We start from the raw sequence: 20,020 nt of genomic DNA, 5'->3' as shown, positions 1-20,020 counted from the left end.
TAACCCAAAATATGCTACGTTCAATCAAATATTCTGTGGGATCAGTGGGGAAGGGGTTACGTTGTTTACATTTCATACCAATCGGATTGGTCCAACGGCGAGCGGCTGCCAAGAGAGTCGAACTTGGTAAAACTATAGCGAAATAATGATGCCCAAAGGCTGTACGCGCGAATTTACTTCGCAAATTTTTCTTGGGCAAAAATTACTAACACAAGAAATTGAAGTATTTAATGAAAACGCTCTAGCAGGCTGAAGGATTTTGGATTTCCAATGTTAGCAAGTTGTGCTGCGGTCTACTGACCGATAACTCTAAAAAAGGTTTGTGGGACTTTGTGATTGAAATTCACAATGAATACGAAATTTGAGAGTCCGACATGGCAATAGCAGGGCCTGATTTTCTTGCTGTAGATTCCAATCACGAAGATGAGGAAGATAGTTGTATACTTTGGTATTGTGAAGAATAAAAAACGACATTTTCTTTGTCACAATATGATAATGCAAAACAACTCCATCATAGAAATAAAACTAGACGTCAGGATAACATATGAGTTAAAGCAGAAGTTATAACTAAATAAAATAAATCTGAGTAAATATGAAGAAAACAAACATGACGTACATATGATTTTTTAATAAGGAACCCTAGGCAAACCTGAAAAAAATCAAGCAACTTGCTAAGGAACGAGGTTGCTTATAAGAAAATACGTGCATTGAACAAAGAAAGGTACGTCAGCCTAAAAACTGAAAAAGTAACAAAATTTAGTTGAAAAAGCTTCGACAGATCAAATATTCATAATCAAGTTCATCGCAAGGGCCAAAGATCACTCCCCCTCCAACATCGTGTTTTCTTTGTCTTCATCTTCTTCATCCGGTTGGGTTATTGATGTAATCTTTTCCTCGTCAGCATCCCACGTTATCTTTGCACGGGTCGTTAGCATGACCTTGGCTAACTTCATCTTTGATGAGGTAATTGAGCCATAGAACTTCTCAATTAGGTTGAAGTTTGAGTAGCATTGAACTTTCTCCATTGAAATTTCATCTCGAAAGGTGAAAGCTAAGATACGGCGTGATGAGCATTCCTCAGTCGACATAACATTATCACAGTTAGGCCATTCTACAATGTCGTCATCTTCTGGCACTATCTCTTCCTTGCAGTTGGTGCAAAACGTTTTCGTATTAAACGACTTTATGTCAATCGACGTTACATGGCAAAGAATTGAATGTCTCACTTACTAAAACAGGAATATTGCAAATTGCCCCTTTGCGTTTTGGCATTTGCCCTTTGGACATAATGACAATTTTTTTGAAAAGTAACCTCCTTGAAATCAGAGCAGTCTCTAATTTATTCAATCTAGATATCTCAATTGGAATATCAATAACATCCAACTTTTTGAACACTGCTTGGCAGGGAATTTTATTTTTTGACACTTTCGAAGAACATGTAAAACAAATATATTTCTTGCCATCTGAACTTACTACATTTGTGTTGAGATAATTTGACAGATCTCCGATATAAACACCTATTACATATAACGCAAATGTGGACAGGACCGAGTTGTATTTTTTCTCAAAATTTTTTTACACAGTCAAGTCAAGATGAAGCTTTTTTCTTATGCAGGCATTGAGCATTTTTTATTTCAGCATTACCATTAGAAACAAGTTTCCTTGAAATGTGACCTTCACATGAAGCTTTTTTCTTATGCAGGCGTTAAGCATTTTTTATTTTAGCATTAGAAATAAGTTTCCTTCAGACCTGTGTTTTGCTACAATTTTACTTCTGTCACTAGCCAAACATACATCATCCTCCACTGCAATGAACTGGAGTTCGTACTGAATTGGACTTATGAACTGTTAGAATAAGCTTCAAAAATGTAGCCAGTAAGCTGCACAACATCAGCAAATTTTATTATGATTGCAGAGCCTGTTCCGGAAGGCATGCCTGTCTCATCCCGGCTATGAGAATCTACCAAATATTAATGGCGCTTGTTTGGAATGACTGCAAAAGTGTATCCACTTATGAAAATTAAAATCCCAATGAAATCATTGCAACTGTATGTTACGAATAAATTCAGATTGCGAATTAGAGCCTCTGTGGAGAAATCCGAAGAAATCTGTTGTGAAATTGAGGTTTATAGTTAAATGCTGTATAGTAATAGATTTCGGGAGTTCTGCAGCAGAGAGGAACTCAAGACTGTTTTGTTGTTTATACTATGTGTCACCTTGCTCAAATATATATTCTAAGTCATTGCATGTCCATCGACTTACTGCTTTGAAAGTTAAAAAGCATATACTAAAGAGGGATATGCAGGAGCATTGTCTTCCTCTAGTATTTCCAAACTTTTCGTGACCCTGGTGAAATGAAGCTTGAATACATTTTATATGAGGACCTGGATTCAATTCTATATTTCCAGAAGCAAAGAGCAGAATTTTCAGCGAATCACGACAAAAAAAAAAAAGAAAAAGCATGTTATTGGTGGCTGCAACCACATTGGTGAGACTGTGGAAAACGAATAGAAATGAGTGCCAAGCTCAATACACAAGCTTAGTATATACTCAGGAACTAGAACAACAGACAGTAAAACCAATAAGTCATTAAATAATCAACTTACTTTTCACACTCCACGGTTTTGTCTCCTCACAGCGCTGGAAGTCAGAAAATTCAAGATGGCTTGAAATGGAAACTCATCCTAAAAACCTTCGAAAGAATCAACGCTACCTACCTACCCAACTGCGTATGTTGATAAAGTGGAGATACTGAAAAGATCAGGAAATTTTTCGCGACCAGGGTGACTTGCCGCTCATTTTAGAAACTATGTGTTCCACAGTTAAAAATAAAAAATGAATTCACAAGAAGTATACGCAGGTATTAGTAAAACTCGTCCTCAAAAAAATTTATCTGGTGGATTTGGGAATTATTATTGTATTCCTGGCTGTAAAAGTGCTCTTTACGACTCAGACAGAAAGAAAACAAACATTGGACTTTTTAGAATTCCTAAACAAGAAACCCTAAGACGACAGTGGACCAATGTTATTAGAAATGTTAGAAGAAAAGGTGGCGCTGATAATTTTAACATTGAGGATCCAAAAAAAAATTATAGAGTGTGCAAGTTTCATTTCAAAACTGAAAATATCAGAATTACATTGGGAGTTGGTAAAAAAGTCGCTGATGCTGTACCTTTTATCTTTAAAATAGAGACACACAAAGTACGTAGAAGACCCCCACCTAAAGAGAGGCATATCCCTAGTAGTAGCAGCAGTAAAAGTGAAGAGGTCATTTCAGAGTCCGGAGAGTCTGTTGTAGTGTCTGCTGACCAATTTGATGGGGAAATTTCACAAGAGGTTACGGAGCTTGATATACTGAAAAGGGAATTAAAAGAACTGAGAGAAAAAATACAAGAATTTCAACAACGCAACGATTTTCTTTCAGCTTTTTTCCTATAAAATTTCCTATAAAATTTCCTATAAATTTTTACATTTTATGCCTATATATATTTTTTCTAGATATTTTGATAGAATTTAGATAGTTCTGTTCTGTAGGAGTATTGACCCAATCTTTTGATACTAGCTCATTTTCATCTTTTATAAATAATAAGGGTAGTTCAGTGTAATCGTGCTCACTATATAACAGATTTTTTATTTTGTTTATGTTTGTTTCAACTTTCGTTGTAAAACCAACTGGATTCAGGTGAAAAGAAAGAGGTGAACCAACAACAAATTGACCAAATTTTGTGTTTATTTTTTCTTGTTTCAATCCAACAGGCGGTATGTACACAACAAGCAAATCCAATTTTTTTGTCCCTCTCCTGCAACTTAGCCTGCATTAAATTCAAGCTATCTTGCAGTGTGGCACATTTGGGAGCTGGTTTAAGGAATAGTCCGCAATCTCAAGTAGGAATGCCATTATGTGGTTGCGGTAGTCACTTAAGCCAGCAGGACAAGAACATTTTGCATTGCTAACTTTTCCACTTGACCTACACAGTGCTACAGACACATCTCGTTTTTCTTTCTTCATGCTTGCCTTACACTGGCATTTTAAATAAAAGCATTTTTCATCCCATTTTTTACTCACTGAATCTGAAGTTAAATATTTCATTTTTAAACTTTCTCCCACGATCAAGAGTTTTTATTATAGAACTCTCTGGCGTTTTCCCACTTCTTAAACGATGTTCTTCAATTTCTTTTATTGTGAACGCAGGAATAAGAGATAAAGACGTTCCCCAAGTATCTAATTCAACAACTTGTTTTTTTGACTCGTTAATAATTGCAATTGGTAAATCAATATCTCTTAATAACAGTTCCAACAATTCTTCTTTACTCACAGCACTGCTTCTTCCACTTTCCGTAGCCATTTTGACAATATTGTACCATTCCAAGCCTCGGTTCTAAGGCAACTTGAAAACGGGGCAGGGAATACGAGAAATCCGTATTACACATCCAGTTTTTCTTTTTTCCACATCGCGGTTTAAGTAAAATTATATAGTGTGTTCATATTTTTCTCGAGCTATAGGTTCATACAGTTACCCATGTCTAAAATTCTCACGTACAGTATATGAAAGATCTGTTCTTCTTATAAAAAAAGTAACAAGGCTTTCAAAAAAAAAAAAATTAAATAAATACCTTACGAGTATCGCGTGAACCAATCTTTCATTTTCTTGACAATTTCCACAGCTAATTCAAACTTCGTGAAACTGCATTAAATCCAAAATATATCTTGCGGTGTATTTTTATCTCTCCTAGGATCGTATAGAGTCAATGATATTCCTCCTGAAATAGTCTGACTTTGAATAACTGTATCCATAACAGGAGCTTTATTCGACGCTTCGCCTGGAACCACCCACTGTCGTAGACAACTTGTACAAGGATAGTCTGCAATCTCAAGTAGGAATGCCATTATGTAATTGTTAACTTTTCCACTAGACCTGCCCAATGCTACAGACACATATTTTTTTTCTGCTTATTTGCCTTCATTGGCATTTTAAATAAAAGCATTGTTCATTCCATTTTGTTTTCACTGAATCTGAAGTTAAATATCTCTCGTTTTTTAAAATTTTTTCTGCGATCAGTTTTTGATATTTAACTTTCTGGCGTTTTTTTTCACTACTTAAACGATGCTTTTTAATTTGATTTAATGTGAACGCAGGAAGAAGAGACAAAGATTATCCTCAAGTATCTAATGCAGCAACTTGTTTTTTAACTCGTTAATAATTACAATTAATAAATTGATATTTCTCCATAACAGTTCCAACAATTCTTTTTACTCACAGCACTGCTACTTCCACTTTCTGTAGCCATTTTGATTACGTTCTTCCATCCTAAGCCTCGGTTCTAGGGTAACTTGAAAACGAGGCTAGGAATACGAGAAACCCGTATTCAGTGTTATTCTGCAAAGAATATTGTTCATGCAGCTCACACTCGCCATAAAAGAAAGATTTCACGAAACGTCAAAATCAACCTCATGTCCATATCATAAAGAGTTTCTGCCCTGTTTCTTTACTGATTCAACTGATTCAAGAATCACTTGTGAAGAATGAAGAACGATAGGAACATGATGTGCATTGAAGAACTATGAAGTGCAAAAAGCATTACGCTCGGATTAGTCATTTTTTAAAGTGAGCCCACGAATGCAAGCAGTCAGGACTGTAATATTAGTATCGAAATTGTTTACCCAGGATAAGGACTTATTACATCAAAGTTACAATATAACTGTATAAGTAATCAAAATACAAACAGTGAAATTAAAAATACCACCCAACTTAATTTAACATGTCTTCACTAGTCTTCAAAGTTAAGGTGTGTTTACAAATTCACGTCACTAGACTCTCTTGGACATCATACTAAAATTCTGATCATAATACAGTGGCCCGTGTATATAAAAAAGAATGGCCTAAAAGAGAGAATAAAGTAAGCATTAAAATCTTTATTACCTTCTTAAATTCAGCGATCATTTATGGTTTAAAACGATTAAAATAAAAAAAATTTATGTGCTTCTTAAAACGCGAATCAAATCTAATGTCTGCAATTTCATTTAACCTTACTGAGCAGTTACGTTTTTAGTTAAAATATTTGTAGCGCAGAAATCCACTTTAAGACACGAAAAATGGGTAAAACCATTGCTAGCGTATTTATTTTTATGGTTCTTTCTTTGTTTAAGTTACTTTTTTATCATGTTTGTACGACCATGATATTTAACTCCATTATTATTAACTTTAGAATCGTTACTTTTTTATCTACATGTGCAGTAGTTCAGGTTAATCTTCGTAGTGGAGAATTATTTAGTCGAGTTGTTGTATTGTAAATGAAAAAGTAAGCTGTTGACGTTACGATCTTTTTGTTAACAACTGTTCATACTTTTATACGATGAACGTGATAGAGCAAATGCCTTGTTGATCTTTGCGCACCCTAAATTACCCTGATATTTACAACACAAAAACATTTTAATCCAAAAATGTAAAAAATACGGATTATTCGCTAATTATTAGCTAATGTACACCTCAATGATGTGTGCGTTACTTGATAATTTCTTAAAGTGGAGTGCATAAAGATGTCCAAAAATTGTCCTAAAGAGTAATTTTTAAGTATTGTGATTTTTTTTTCCTTACGACAAAACTTCTGGAAAAGTACCCAAACACCAGAACTTTTCAACGCCTGGAATTTAATTTCGATTGGATTCTATAATATTGTCCTGCAAAAGTCAGAAAAGTTGTACTGAAACTCCTGAAATTTAGATTTTAATTCCCTGCTGCCAAGTTGTGCCACAATCTTCTTTGATTTTTTTTGGATCTTCCTTTCATAGAAGTGTTATGTTGTCTACATTATTTATTTTATTTTTAACGAAGCTTGTAAATAAAACTGTGTATTGTTAGTTAAAATTTTTAAAATATATTTGGTTTTGTTATTTGTTGAAAGAGCAACGTACTATTAAAACTGCTTTTTGGTAGCTAACTAATCTTATAATCCGTTCTCCTAACCCACTAAGGGAGAAGTCAAAATGAAACTCTCAGTATATTTTTTCCAGCTGATTCTTAGCTGGATAGCTACTCGCTGTTTTGCCTATGGCCAGCTATAGCTAGCGCGCTATGTAGTTTTATTCAAATGGCGTATACGCGAGTTGTTTGGTATAGTAAGCGATCGTCGTGTCGACATTTTTGCATGTTTTTCCACGCATGCATTGCTTTCCATCATGCTTTGCGTGCAAATTCAAGTTTTAAGTCCAACCTGATCCAGCGCTACAGCTGTGTGCGTATCCATAGTTATATGACTATGGCGTATCTTGATATTTGTTAAATTGGCAAAAAGAACAAAGACTGTGTTATGCATTTGATCACAAATATTGTTATAGACTGTTATTTTAATATTATTTGATGAGCTATGCTAGATACTCCTTCAAATTTTCATGTTTTTAACAAGGCGGATTTTGTTCGAGAGCCGAGTTCAAGGACGCAATATTTGTTAGACTCCGGCTTCTTTACTTTACCACGCTGCGAATCATTGTGTTGGTGTGTTGGTATAATTATTTAACTGTCTAAATTTCAGTTCTATCAAGGTTTAGGATATTCTCTACATTGTGTCTATGTTTTCGCCTATTAAGATGAAAATAACACGTTTTCTAGCCATGTGAAAATCTGAACCAAACCAATTTCAAGATTTTAGCTAGCTAACATATATTTCAAGGCAGCATCCTCCTCCTGAAGCCAGCTAGCTGACTAGCCTTATTTATTCTTATTATTTTAAAGTTTGGTATATTATTATTTATTTTTATGTTGGGGTTGTGGCTCTCTTCTAGCTAGCTCTTTAGTTACTTCTGGGCTAAAAGTAGTCAAATGCAGTTTGGGCTAGCTACACAAAATTCATATGAATATTTGTTATGTTAAATGCAGTTAAGTAGGTAGTGGCACCATTTATTAGTGTTATGAAAACTTACTCCACAAAATAGAATTTCTGAGTGATTTTTTTTAGCTCGACAGGGTAACGACAGGCTGTTTTTCCTATGTTCTTATTTAAACCGAAGTTGCAATAAAGTTTTTTTAAAAAGGATATATTACGCCTAAAAACATTGACGACACAGTTTACCTGTACTAAGCGCTCAGTCCAATGTTGTTTTCTGAGTTTCTGTTTATCCGAAGTTACGATAATGTTTTTTTTTCAAAAAAGGGTATTATGGATATGTGTCATTGTTTTCCTGTAGTAATCCCTCAGCCCGGAGTAATATTCATCTTTGAACTTTTGGCGGAACGCTCTCTGAAAAATAAAAAAGGTTGGCCAATTATTTTTACTATAACAGGGTAGCAATGAGTTGTAAACTGTGTTTTTATTTCAGCTAAAGCTGTGAAAAGTTATTTTTTTCAAAATATATTACACCAGAAACATCATGTTCTGTGCCTCACTAAATTTTTGACATACGATACTAAAGCCCTTCACCTGAATGTATGGCACAGCTTACACCTCTTATTAATCGCTCTTCCAGTTGTTCAACGCCAGGTAACACAGTTACTTGTGCTTAAGGATTTAGTCTCTATTGTTAATTCTAAACCAATGAACCTTTTTGTGTCTTTCATCTTCTTCCATTTCCTTTTTTGTTTTTAAACTTGTAAGATCTAACTTTATGGTCAAATCTGAGATATCTTAAACGTGATAAAGATTTTAGTCATGTCACAGGTATAATAAAACATTTCCGAAATATCACTACACCACAAGCAATAATATTTAATACATTGATTGCTAAAACGTCTTCGTTTCTTTCTTATGAATGTTAAGTGTAGTGCAGTATTGTTAAAGTATTAATTTTCACTTTTTGTATATTTGTACTACACGAAACATTTTGCAAGTTCAAGATAATACCATGGGATAATACCTGTTTATTTCAAAAACGGAACAACATTGTAAAAGTTCTGTACAAAACAGACTACTGGCGACCTAGGTATAGAGAACAAAATTACACACGAACAAGAATCCGAAATCTTTTAGCCTGCAAGGGCTTTTCATTATTTTTTTAGCTTATCAGGACGCTTTTAGAAAACTATTTGATATAAAATGAAGAATTCATTGTTTGTCCTACGAGCAGCATCAACTGTAAACCCGTAGGCTACTGTAAACCAACCTGTCATGCTTAATGAACGATTACAAGTCTGCCCTATTGTAAATGCTTACGCGTCCTTACCCACCTAGATAAAAACAAATTTTGTGTCTGTTCATGTGGAAAATGTTTCAGTGCCAAGTAGGGACACTCGGTATGTTAATTAAAAAATTCTAAGCTATTATGATGGTCAAATAAAGCGTGTACACTGTGCCAGTGACTTTAAAAACATGGTCGAAATGTTAGGAAAAACGTTCCCTTATCCAAATGTCATGAAAGCTGAGTTTGATTATGTTTCTTAACCTGATAATTTCAATGGTTGTAGGAAACAGTAAATAATGTCCAGGAAATTCAAGGCCAAATTTTGGCTCGAAACCCTGACTTGATATGAACTAACAGAATGTGTTTGCGTTCATACCGCCATCACGAATATGCTCAACGAGATCTCCATGGGCGGGAAAACCTTTATGAACAGAAAAAAATTACAGTAACATTTTCCCATCCGCCGAGAACTAGCCCAGAATCCTTTCTATCGAGTTACGTCACGGACAAATTGACGGCTGTCAGACAAGTCCACACTGGTACATTGTCTGTGATATAACGTCATACTTTTCTCTTTGCTACTTTTAGCATTCACACAGCCAGTCAAATAACACTAACACGCGATTTGTTTATATGCGCAGCATTTCTTGTTTATATTTTAAATTTGCCAGCGAACAGTAAAATAAAAATGTATTCACATCATTCTAGATAGATAAACGTGCATATTTTACATCGCTACCCTCGCCAATATCAAGGGATATAATACCCTGCCATGGCTTATATGAAGAGTCCTGGAATATTTAATGTTCTTTTTTGAGCTACGCAAACGTTATTAGGGTCCGCGCTCTACCAGACTCCCTATAACATTCAACGGCCCATGCAGTGTTAACGTACTAATTTTTTAAAAAAACATGTAAAGTATATAAGCATGTAAACATTATCTATAAAATTCTTTGCTACTGTAGCAACATCTTGAAGAAGAAATTAGCTTCCTTCCTTAAATTTGGGTATTTTTGTTATATTTAGCACTTCTTAAGCTTACAAGGTTTATTTCGTAAATCCAGTATAATAAAAAGAATCGGCTAGCGTATTGTAAACTCGACTTACCAGATGTATGTACATGGAAGTTGCGCTTTAGTGCCTTCTGGCTGCAAAGCTTTGAAAAATTTCCAAAGACACTGGCGTTGAATTACCACAAGACGTAAAACATGTGGCAAGTTATAACTGAGAAGTGTTTTACAAGTCGAACCTATGTAGGGATCTGCTTCTCCAACAACGATCAAAAACTGTTAGAGGAACTAGGAACGGAGATTAACAATTGAAAACGTGTGCTCGCATTGAAACTCGTTAAAAGTGTTTTGCATGCTTGACCGCTGTAGAGGGCTTGGTTAGGCTTCAATAATCAAAAAATGTTTTGGAGTCGTGGGGCCGGGAAAACCACTGAGAACGTGTGACCGCTTTTAGCATTAAACGGAAACGCTTTAGCCTATGCGGGCCGTTTAAGGAATACTGTATTCCGAACGCTGGTGAAACATTACGTTTCTTACCTGAAGCGCATTTGTTAAATACAAGAACTTGTAAGCGCTAGAAGTATAGTGTTATATTTCTTTATGATGTCTGTAGAGGCATTTCTTTAATTAAATCGTCGGATTAATACAACATTCGGCATTTTTCGGCTCCATATATATATATATATATATATATAGACGGAACGTTATTTCGTACTTTACTACAAAATAAACATAAGAATATTGGATCATATACCGATATAAGAGTTATTGCAAGAGCGAGAAAATGTGACGTATGTTATGTAAACATTACGTGCATTTGTCGGCACTTTTCCGACAATGACAACTTTTTTCCCAAGAGCTTTCTCGCCTTATCAAACTTTCTTCTGCATGTAATAGATGTATAGATACCGTATAAATATTCGTTTTTAGAAATTTTGTTTTATTTCTTATGAAGTAAACTAAAAGATCGTCTTTAAGGTGCAAGCTTGTTCCCATGACATCATTAACTATATGACCTTTTAATAAAAGAGACTTGGTAACGAATTTGTAAACCTATAATACACTATTTTATATACCCATATTCCTAAGGAAGCCGTTCCAATATAAGGAACCTAGCAAGCCCTAAAAACAAGGTTGAAATCATACTTTAAGCTAAATGCCGGCCGAATGTTCTTATAGAATTAGGTAAACTGTATGCATTTCGAATGGGGTTAAAAAGATGTAAAATATGGAAGAAAATCATGAATTCTTCCTGAAACCATTTTCATCCGGTATTTACTTAGTTCCCTGTTTCCCTTGGCAAGAGATCTGGTGACTAGTTTTACTAAATACGTATTGAACAAAACCCTAGTGAAGGCAAATATTCAGCTACGAAGCGTGAAATATTTCAGATTTTTGTTTTTATAATTAATTTGTCTGTTTTTATTTCTAATTTAATTTCTGATTTTATTTCCTATAGTTTTCTTTCAAATCGACACTTGTGTCAAGTGTCAGCAGTAATTATTTGTAAGAAGGGAAAAATAAATTTGTAATTGTAATGTTGTTTTTTGAAATTCAGCGTGACAAAATAGACGAGTTAGCCGATAACTTCACAACTACATACAGTATATACTTCCGAGTAAACCGTACCCAGTCTTTTTTATGCACACTTCTCCGCTGTTGCTAATAATCGAAGGTTTGATTAGCCCACGAAACAACCTAACAGTACTTAGCATTCTGCTGCAATCAAAACAGCATATTTTTTTCAATTTTTATTTAAAATAAGACTAAAAGATAAGGTGATGGAAAACAGGTCAAATTTTATCGCATTAACATGTAAACAATTTTGTCGATGGAAACGATTTTTGCCATTGATTTTCAGGAAATTTCTGTCAACGTGCCATTGATGTGGTAATAGGGTGGGTTTGATGGAAGGTCTGAGTTTAAAGGGACGATGCATTTTAACTCACATGCGTGAATATTTCGAAACTCTTGAAGTGTCAAAACGTACTATTGACATTACAACACACAAAGGTGTGGACAAAAATGTTACTACTTTCCCGCCGCGCTTATATTTCAAGGTACATCCGTTATCGAACAATAAAACAACCCTGCGAAGGAGAGCAGGCGTATTTCGTCCTGTCTTGTTCGCGCTTACCTGCGTTAGTATTGCACGAACATTTCACAATGTCGGAAAGCGTTTTGAGTTTAAAAATGAAATTTCGGTGGAGTTTTTATCAGTATCTCGGACATCCTGAAGAATCATTTTTAGGCAAAGAAAAAATGAAAACATCTGATATGGGTAAGTAATCCAAGAGAAATTTTTAATTCGAGGATAACTAGGGGAAATGTTATACATAGCTTGGCAGGCTAAGTGATGTAGGTGACTAGTAGTAAGCCCGTGGAAAAATCCACGAGAATTTACCTGTCGCTACTTGCATTTTCTCATATCTGGCTTGCATGCGGAAAGTCGGGACTATAACATAGGCGAGACGTTATCCCGCGAAAAATTACACAAGAATCTGCCCGTCGCATTTACTATTTTGTTTTTCGTAGCCTGGCTGTTTTTTCACCCACATGCATAGACTAGTCGTTAACCTGTGAAGAAATCCACGGAGTCGCCCGTCCTTTATATATCGCATTTCGTGTTTCCGTAACAGAACGCGTCTTTGGCGGAAAGACAGACAGACAGACGACGACTATTATTAAAGAGACTAGTCGTTAGCCCGTGTAAAGTTTTTCGGGTTTGCCCCGCGCACAGATTTTGATCAGAAATAAAGCTACTATGCAACCAATTTAAACAGAATACGGTTTTTAGTTTTACAGGCTAAATGTTATAAATAGTTTCCCGGGCTAACTATCATACATACCTTAATATGCTGGATATTATGGACGTCATTTATGCGTTTGTGGTAGTTTGTTTCTATGGTTACCTACGCGAGTTTTTAATGACTTAGACAAAAAAAATTGTGAATTAATTCAGGGTTATTTAGATGTCTCACTTATTCTTTCTCAATACAATGAAAGCGCGACCTTTCTTACGTCGGTATTCATAGTTCGAACAAGTTTCTTGTTTCATGCCCTGTAATGTATTGAATAATTCGTTCAACTCGGTTTATATATTTTTACTGAGTGTTCTACGATTCTTATTTCTCTAGAAAACTCTTCAATCACGTTCTCTATCAGTGGAATTTTATCAACAAATCGTTCTAAGAAAGAAAAGGAGAATGAAAATACGCGGAATAAAAGTTCAGCCTACACAACATCTGGAGACCCGTGTTGTAATTTTACAACATCTAGTGGACCATACTACAGTCGAGTTATCAGAAGAAACGAGGAAAGTTGTGAAGGACCTCTTCCGCTACCAGTTATCAGACATGCTGCGTCGTTACGAAATTTTTCGTACCATGATCAGCCACCATATTTAAATAGGGAATTCGGAACGATACACGGGGAACCTAATTGGACACAATCGTATCAAAGACTAACGGATCCAATTTCTCCAATTAAAAAAGAATCCTGCGTGACATGGTCACGAAAATCTCCAGATGAAACTGTCAAGAAACAACAAACGGCGGAAAAACGAAGTTCTCCAACTGGAAGGTTTCGTCCTCCCCCGTTTTTTGAAACTGTGCTTGCTCTTCGAAAGAGACTTTACTATTTAGGGGGTAAAGATTTCTCTACGGAGGAACCACCAACGGATCGAAATGTTCATAAATTATGGAGGGCAATGGAAAAACACAAAGTTAATTATGTAAGTTTTCTTCTAAACTTTTTTTTTGCGAAAAGAATTTAAAAGTTAGTTCTGCAACAAATTGATCGCTTAATTTATCGATTGATTGATTGATTCATGATTGATTGATTGATTTATTGATTGATTGATTGATTCGTGAATTGATTGATTGATTGATTAATTGATTGATTGATTTCCTTTAGTCTCTGCAGCATTACTTTTATGTTGCCAGTTTAAGCAACAGATGTTTCGACCTCGTTGAAGGAATCCACCAAAAAGTTACCCTCGGCCTGCTTGAAGGTTCTCGCGAAAAGGAAGTTAACCAGAGTTATTTCAACTTCTTGTATGGAAGGACAGAAGAAGAAAGATACAGGTTATTATGTCTGCTGGAAAAAGGACAAATATCTCCCAAAGAATTTGTAAAAGTAAGTTTTACTAATTTCGGAGCAACAACATGCAACTCTCCTCCTTCTTCCCCTCCCCTCCCCCTCCCCCCCCCCCCCCCCCCCCCCCCCCCGCTAAAATAAATAATCGCTATAACAGTAATTTTTTATGGAACGCTGCCAGCTTACGGCAGGGGTGGAGCTATCCACCCACGTAGTAAAAAGGACGTTTGTAAATGACTAAAATGGCCCAAACAAAGGCTTTACCTCCTTCCCCCAATCCTGCTTTAAAAACCACGTCGGAGTGTCTGATCCTGATAAAAAGATCAGGTTTATTTTAATATTATTCATCAGTAAACTTTAACATTTTTATCTTTTAGCAAAAGCAGAACAACTGTACAAAGACGCAACAGGTTAGTTTAACTTAGCTTAAGGAACTTAAAATGAACACAAAGTCTCACATGGTTCATCAAACTAATTTTCCAGATATTAAACGCTTGGAAGACTTCAAGCTTAAGGGCAACATAATATACCTCTATGAGTAAAACCCATTGATTTGTTTTAATGTAGTTTATATTCGAATAATTTTTGTTCTTTGCTTTATGATGGTATGACAAGTGGTAAATTATTTTTAAAAATAATATTTCAGGTTTCATCGACAACATGTCATAGTTGTGAAGTCACCGTTACAAGACTAACGACAGAAAAAGCTGAATTGGAAGAAAAGTATCACACGTTAAAACGAAAGTATGACGAGGTAAGACATTTGTTGTATTATAGAAAATTACAGGCCAACCTTGTTCTTAGGATTTTTTAGATTCTTATGTAAAAACGTAAACAGTCCTGGGGATGAAGTTGAAGTCAGTTAGTAATTTATACCAACAGCCAAGACTAAGGACTTCATAAATTTATGTGTAAATGTCAGTTTGCAATAGCTTTTAACAAGTTCTACAAGGACAATACAAATTATGGGTAATAATGAATTTCAAAAACGAAAATTCATCTACCTTTCCCTTGGTGCATTTTACGTAGCTGATAAATTCTGCCATCCTTTTCAATTAGCTAAGAATCTGGGACTGAGGTTGCAAACATGTCTGTTGAAAATTGGTGAGGTCACAAATTTAGCCATAACCAGTCGAGAGAATTCTTTTAAGCATACCAGTAACTCAGCGACCACTTTCAACCAATAACGTCTCGGCCTAGGTTTAGACTTCAAATCAAGGACCAGAATAACTCAAGCATAAACGATTCAATTTTGTTTCAGCTTCTTCAAAGTAATTCAGATGAGAACTTGGAACGAAAAAGAAAACGATCATCAAATGATTTTGACGTCGCAGCGTAACATATTTTAAATCTTTGATGTTTTTTACACTGTATATATGCGATATTTATTTATTCTTAGCAGCATATAAGGTTGCCTATTTTATATTATTTATGACACAACTCTCAAAGTTTACCCTTCGTCCCCAGGGATGTTAAGCTTTTCTATTGAGACGGGAAGCTTAAATAAAAAACATCTAACAAGTCCTGGGGATGAGGTTGATATTTACTAGATTTTTTATTTGTATTCGCACATATTGTGTCAATGACATGGATTTACAACCACGAAAACAAAAACAAAAAAAACGTACAAAAACTTAGAGCATTTTTATACAACACAGTCTTTCCCAATTCATTTTTTCTCGTTAAGATCCCATGAACATGCAGTTCCAACCGTAATCAAAAAGCTTACTGCTTCCATTAATTTTTTTATATTTGCTGCACACATGTGCAATAAGTCCACTCCAGGTTAATCGTTGTACATAAAAATTTTGGCGGCACGGGAGGGCCCCAGAAATACGTCTGTCACGCAAAATGGTAACCGGAGTAGCGAGACACACGAGATGTGGTAAATAAAAGACGGGCAAACCCATGGATTTATCCACGATTCACCGATTATTAGGTTCACAAAATTTTCAATTTTTTTTAATATTGCGCAAGTATAACTCTACCTCCAAAGCAGGGAAATATGAAAAAAACAATACCTTTTTAGTTTATTTAATTATTATAATATATAATAATTATAAAAATAATTTAGATCATTTTTCGGTATAAATAAATAGCATAAATTTTCGTTTCTTTTTTGTTGAGGTTTCTGCCAGTGGTGTGAGAAAGGTAGGACATGGTTAAAACATTAAACACAAAGCCGCGAAGATAATGCTATAATACCATTCCAAAACTTGGTTTTATAATGCATTTTAAAATCTCACAATATACTCCAAAATAGCTCGGGTTACAACTTCTGCGTTTTAATGCGCTACTTTAGAATTTTTAATGCTATATACTTGTGGGTGAAACGGTCTGTCGAATAATTCATGATATTCCGCCCCTATTAATTAATGGAATTAATCATTTTGATTTTCATTTTAATCATTCGAATCGTTCAAGAATTAATTTCTTGGGCAGACCACATGGGGACCGAGATTTTAGATAGACTTTGGATAAAGAGAAGTTCGAGATAGTAGTCGAGATAGAGAGATTCCACTGTAGTTCGCAGGCCTATCTTTTGAGATAAGATAACCCTTGTTTAAAAGTGACTGACCCTTGTTTTAAAAAATACAACAACAAAAAAATGGAATCAGTTAATAAACTTTAAGGAATTCACGTAATCACCTAGTCCATTTATTGTGGATTAACTTAAGACTCACACTGTCGATTTCAGAAGGCTTAAAAAAAGGAAAGTACCATTCATTCAATGTGAAGTTTTATTATTCTTCATTTTTTACAACGCAAATAAAACACATCTAATAAAGTGTCACGCCACATGACAAATGGAATATAACAGATTACAAGGAGGGAAAAATTTCCCTCAACATTACGTCATAACTTGCTGGTATGCAAAATTTCAACTGTAAACCAAGTAGGATTCGAACCTACGTCTAGACATTTGAAGATGTCCTGCTTTTCCACTAAGCTATTGGTGTTACAGTCGAAACTCCGCAGTCAACAAGTCAATCGGTGATATTTTGGAAAATATTAAAAATTTAGTTTAAAAAAGGGTCGGAAAGGGAAGGAGTGAGTGTGAGAATGGGAGGAATATGCGGCGTTATACTTTATTTGATATGCTAGGTTTAACAAGACATTAAAGTTCTTTATTTCTTGATATGGTTGTAGTAGAAAAAAGAATTCAACTCCACAAGATCGCAGAAAAAGCTTAGCAATTTCTTCTTTGCGGCACAATTATTTTCTCCACATATGCGTCATTATGTGTAGTCACGCTTGGGATTCTTCTTTACTTCCATAATTATTCATCAACCAAACACAATGTCAGTTGCTTCCATACAAATTTTTCCTTGAGGGTTTCTAAAAACATGAAGATTACTGAGACTACCATCGCCGAAAATAATTTGTATTCATTCTGTTCCAAACAAAACCCTTAGTATCCAAGTTGAAACTCTAAAAGACATTTCACCAGACTTACCATTGCCAACGTCCTTGGTATTCAAGCAGATATTTGACATTTTCATCCTTAAGCAAGACCTTTCTCACCATCCGAGGGTACAACTTGAGATGCTTTGTCATTTCCTTTTCCACTGACATTTTCTTTCAGATATTTTAACCCTTCTCCAAGTTCTTTCTTAGTTTTGGATGCTCTTTCCCATTATATTTCTCACTGACATCCTCTGTCAGACCTCAAGGTTTAATTTCATTTTTCATCATAGATAAAATTCCTTTTTATGATCGACGATGGCGGTTTCAGATACTTTTTCATTGTTTTTCTTATTGATATCTCCATTGATGCTTCAGGTAGTATTTAACCCCTCTTCCAAAAGGGCTGTTTCGAATGATCTTTATCAATTTGAACACTGAAATCTTCTTTCTCTCTACGAGATGTTGATTCACCTTTCAAATTTGTACAATTTCTTTCAAGTTATCAGACTGGGCTGCTTCGGAAGCTTCCGCATCACCATTAACACACAAATATCTTCTTTCACTCACCAATATCTTAATTCTCTTTTTGTTCTCGTACGAATTTTGTCTCATCACCTAAAATAGGGACGCAGGATGCACTTTCATATTCTCGATCATTGATATCTTTTTACTATCTTTCCGATGTTATTTTTCTTTTCGTTCTTGTACAAATTCTGTCTTAGCATCCGAGAGGGCGGCTTCGGATGCTGTTTCATATTCTTAGTCATTCATATCCTCTTTCTATCTTCCCGATGTTATTTCTCTTTTCGCTCCTGTACAAATTCTGTCTTAGCATGCGAGAGGGCGGCTTCAGATGCTGTTTCATATTCTTAGTCATTCATATCCTCTTTCTATCTTCCCGATGTTATTTCTCTTTTCGCTCCTGTACAAATTCTGTCTTAGCATCCGAGAGGGCGGCTTCGGATGCTCTTTCATATTCTTAATCATTGATTTCTTCTTTCTATCTTTCCGATGTTATTTCTCTTTTCTTTCTTGTACAAATTCGGTCTCAGCATCTGAGAGGGCGGCTTCGGATGCTCTTTCATATTCTTAATCATTGATATCTTCTTTTCATCTTTCCGATGTAATATCTCTTTTCGTTTTAGTACAAATTCTCTTTTAGCATTGGAAAAGACGGCTTCGGATGCTCTTTCAATTCTTTAATCATTGATATCTTCTTTCTATCTTTCCGATATAATATCTCTTTTCCTTTTTGTACAAATTCTCTCTTAGCATCCGAGAGGACGGCTTCGGATGCTCTTTCATATTCTTAATCATTGATATCTTCTTTCTATCTTCCCGATGTTATTTCTCTTTTCGTTCCTGTACAAGTTCTGTCTTAGCATCCGAGAGGGCGGCTTCGGATGCTCTTTCATATTCTTAATCATTGATATCTTTAATTCTATATTTCCGATGTAATATCTCTTTTCGTTTTTGTACAAAATCTCTCTTAGCATCCGTAAGGACGGCTTCGGAGACTCTTTCAATTCTTTGATCATTGATACCTTCCTTCTATTTTCCCGATGTTATTTCTCTTTTCGTATCTGTGCAAGTTCTGTCTTAGCATCCAAGAGGGCGGCTTCGGATGCTCTTTCATATTCTTAATCATTCATATCCTCTTTCTATCTTCCCGATGTTATTTCTCTTTTCGTTTTTGTACAAAATCTCTCTTAGCATCCGTAAGGACGGCTTCGGAGACTCTTTCAATTCTTTGATCATTGATACCTTCCTTCTATTTTCCCGATGTTATTTCTCTTTTCGTATCTGTGCAAGTTCTGTCTTAGCATCCGAGAGGGCGGCTTCGGATGCTCTTTCATATTCTTAATCATTGATATCTTTATTTCTATATTTCCGATGTAATATCTCTTTTCGTTTTAGTACAAATTCTCCTTTAGCATTGGAAAAGACGCTTCGGATGCTCTTTCAATTCTTTGATCATTGATACCTTCCTTCTATTTTCCCGATGTTATTTCTCTTTTCGTATCTGTGCAAGTTCTGTCTTAGCATCCGAGAGGGCGGCTTCGGATGCTCTTTCATATTCTTAATCATTCATATCCTCTTTCTATCTTCCCGATGTTATTTCTCTTTTCGTTCTTGTACAAATTCTGTCTTAGCATCCGAGAGGGCGGCTTCGGATGCTCTTTCATATTCTTAGTCATTGATTTCTTCTTTCTATCTTTCCCATGCTATTTCTCTTTTCTTTCTTGTACAAATTCGGTCTCAGCATCTGAGAGGGCGGCTTCGGATGCTCTTTCATATTCTTAATCATTGATATCTTTATTTCTATATTTCCGATGTAATATCTCTTTTCGTTTTTGTACAAAATCTCTCTTAGCATCCGTAAGGACGGCTT

The 20,020-nt window shown here is 35.3% G+C and overlaps 1 protein-coding gene and 1 long non-coding RNA gene across 2 annotated transcripts in view; both read left to right on the top strand.

Moving 5' to 3' along the window:
- LOC130622871 (DNA repair protein RAD51 homolog 3-like) overlaps nt 1-8,331 on the top strand; it is a 41,311-nt gene extending 32,980 nt beyond the window's left edge. Inside the window, exon 12 of the mRNA XM_057438321.1 lies at nt 6,208-8,331. The gene's annotated coding sequence lies outside the window, so the exon portion shown is untranslated. The remainder of the gene's footprint in view (nt 1-6,207) is intronic.
- A 6,271-nt stretch (nt 8,332-14,602) lies between these two features.
- LOC130622916 (uncharacterized) lies at nt 14,603-16,409 on the top strand. The gene is made up of 3 exons (XR_008981114.1): nt 14,603-14,630; nt 14,867-14,974; nt 15,482-16,409. It is a non-coding gene; the product is annotated as an uncharacterized LOC130622916 (long non-coding RNA).
- Nucleotides 16,410-20,020: the final 3,611 nt, after the last annotated feature.

Source organism: Hydractinia symbiolongicarpus, chromosome 13, assembly GCF_029227915.1.
Source record: "Hydractinia symbiolongicarpus strain clone_291-10 chromosome 13, HSymV2.1, whole genome shotgun sequence".
Taxonomy (NCBI): Eukaryota; Metazoa; Cnidaria; class Hydrozoa; order Anthoathecata; family Hydractiniidae; genus Hydractinia; species Hydractinia symbiolongicarpus.
This window is presented reverse-complemented; position numbering and strand designations above follow the sequence as displayed.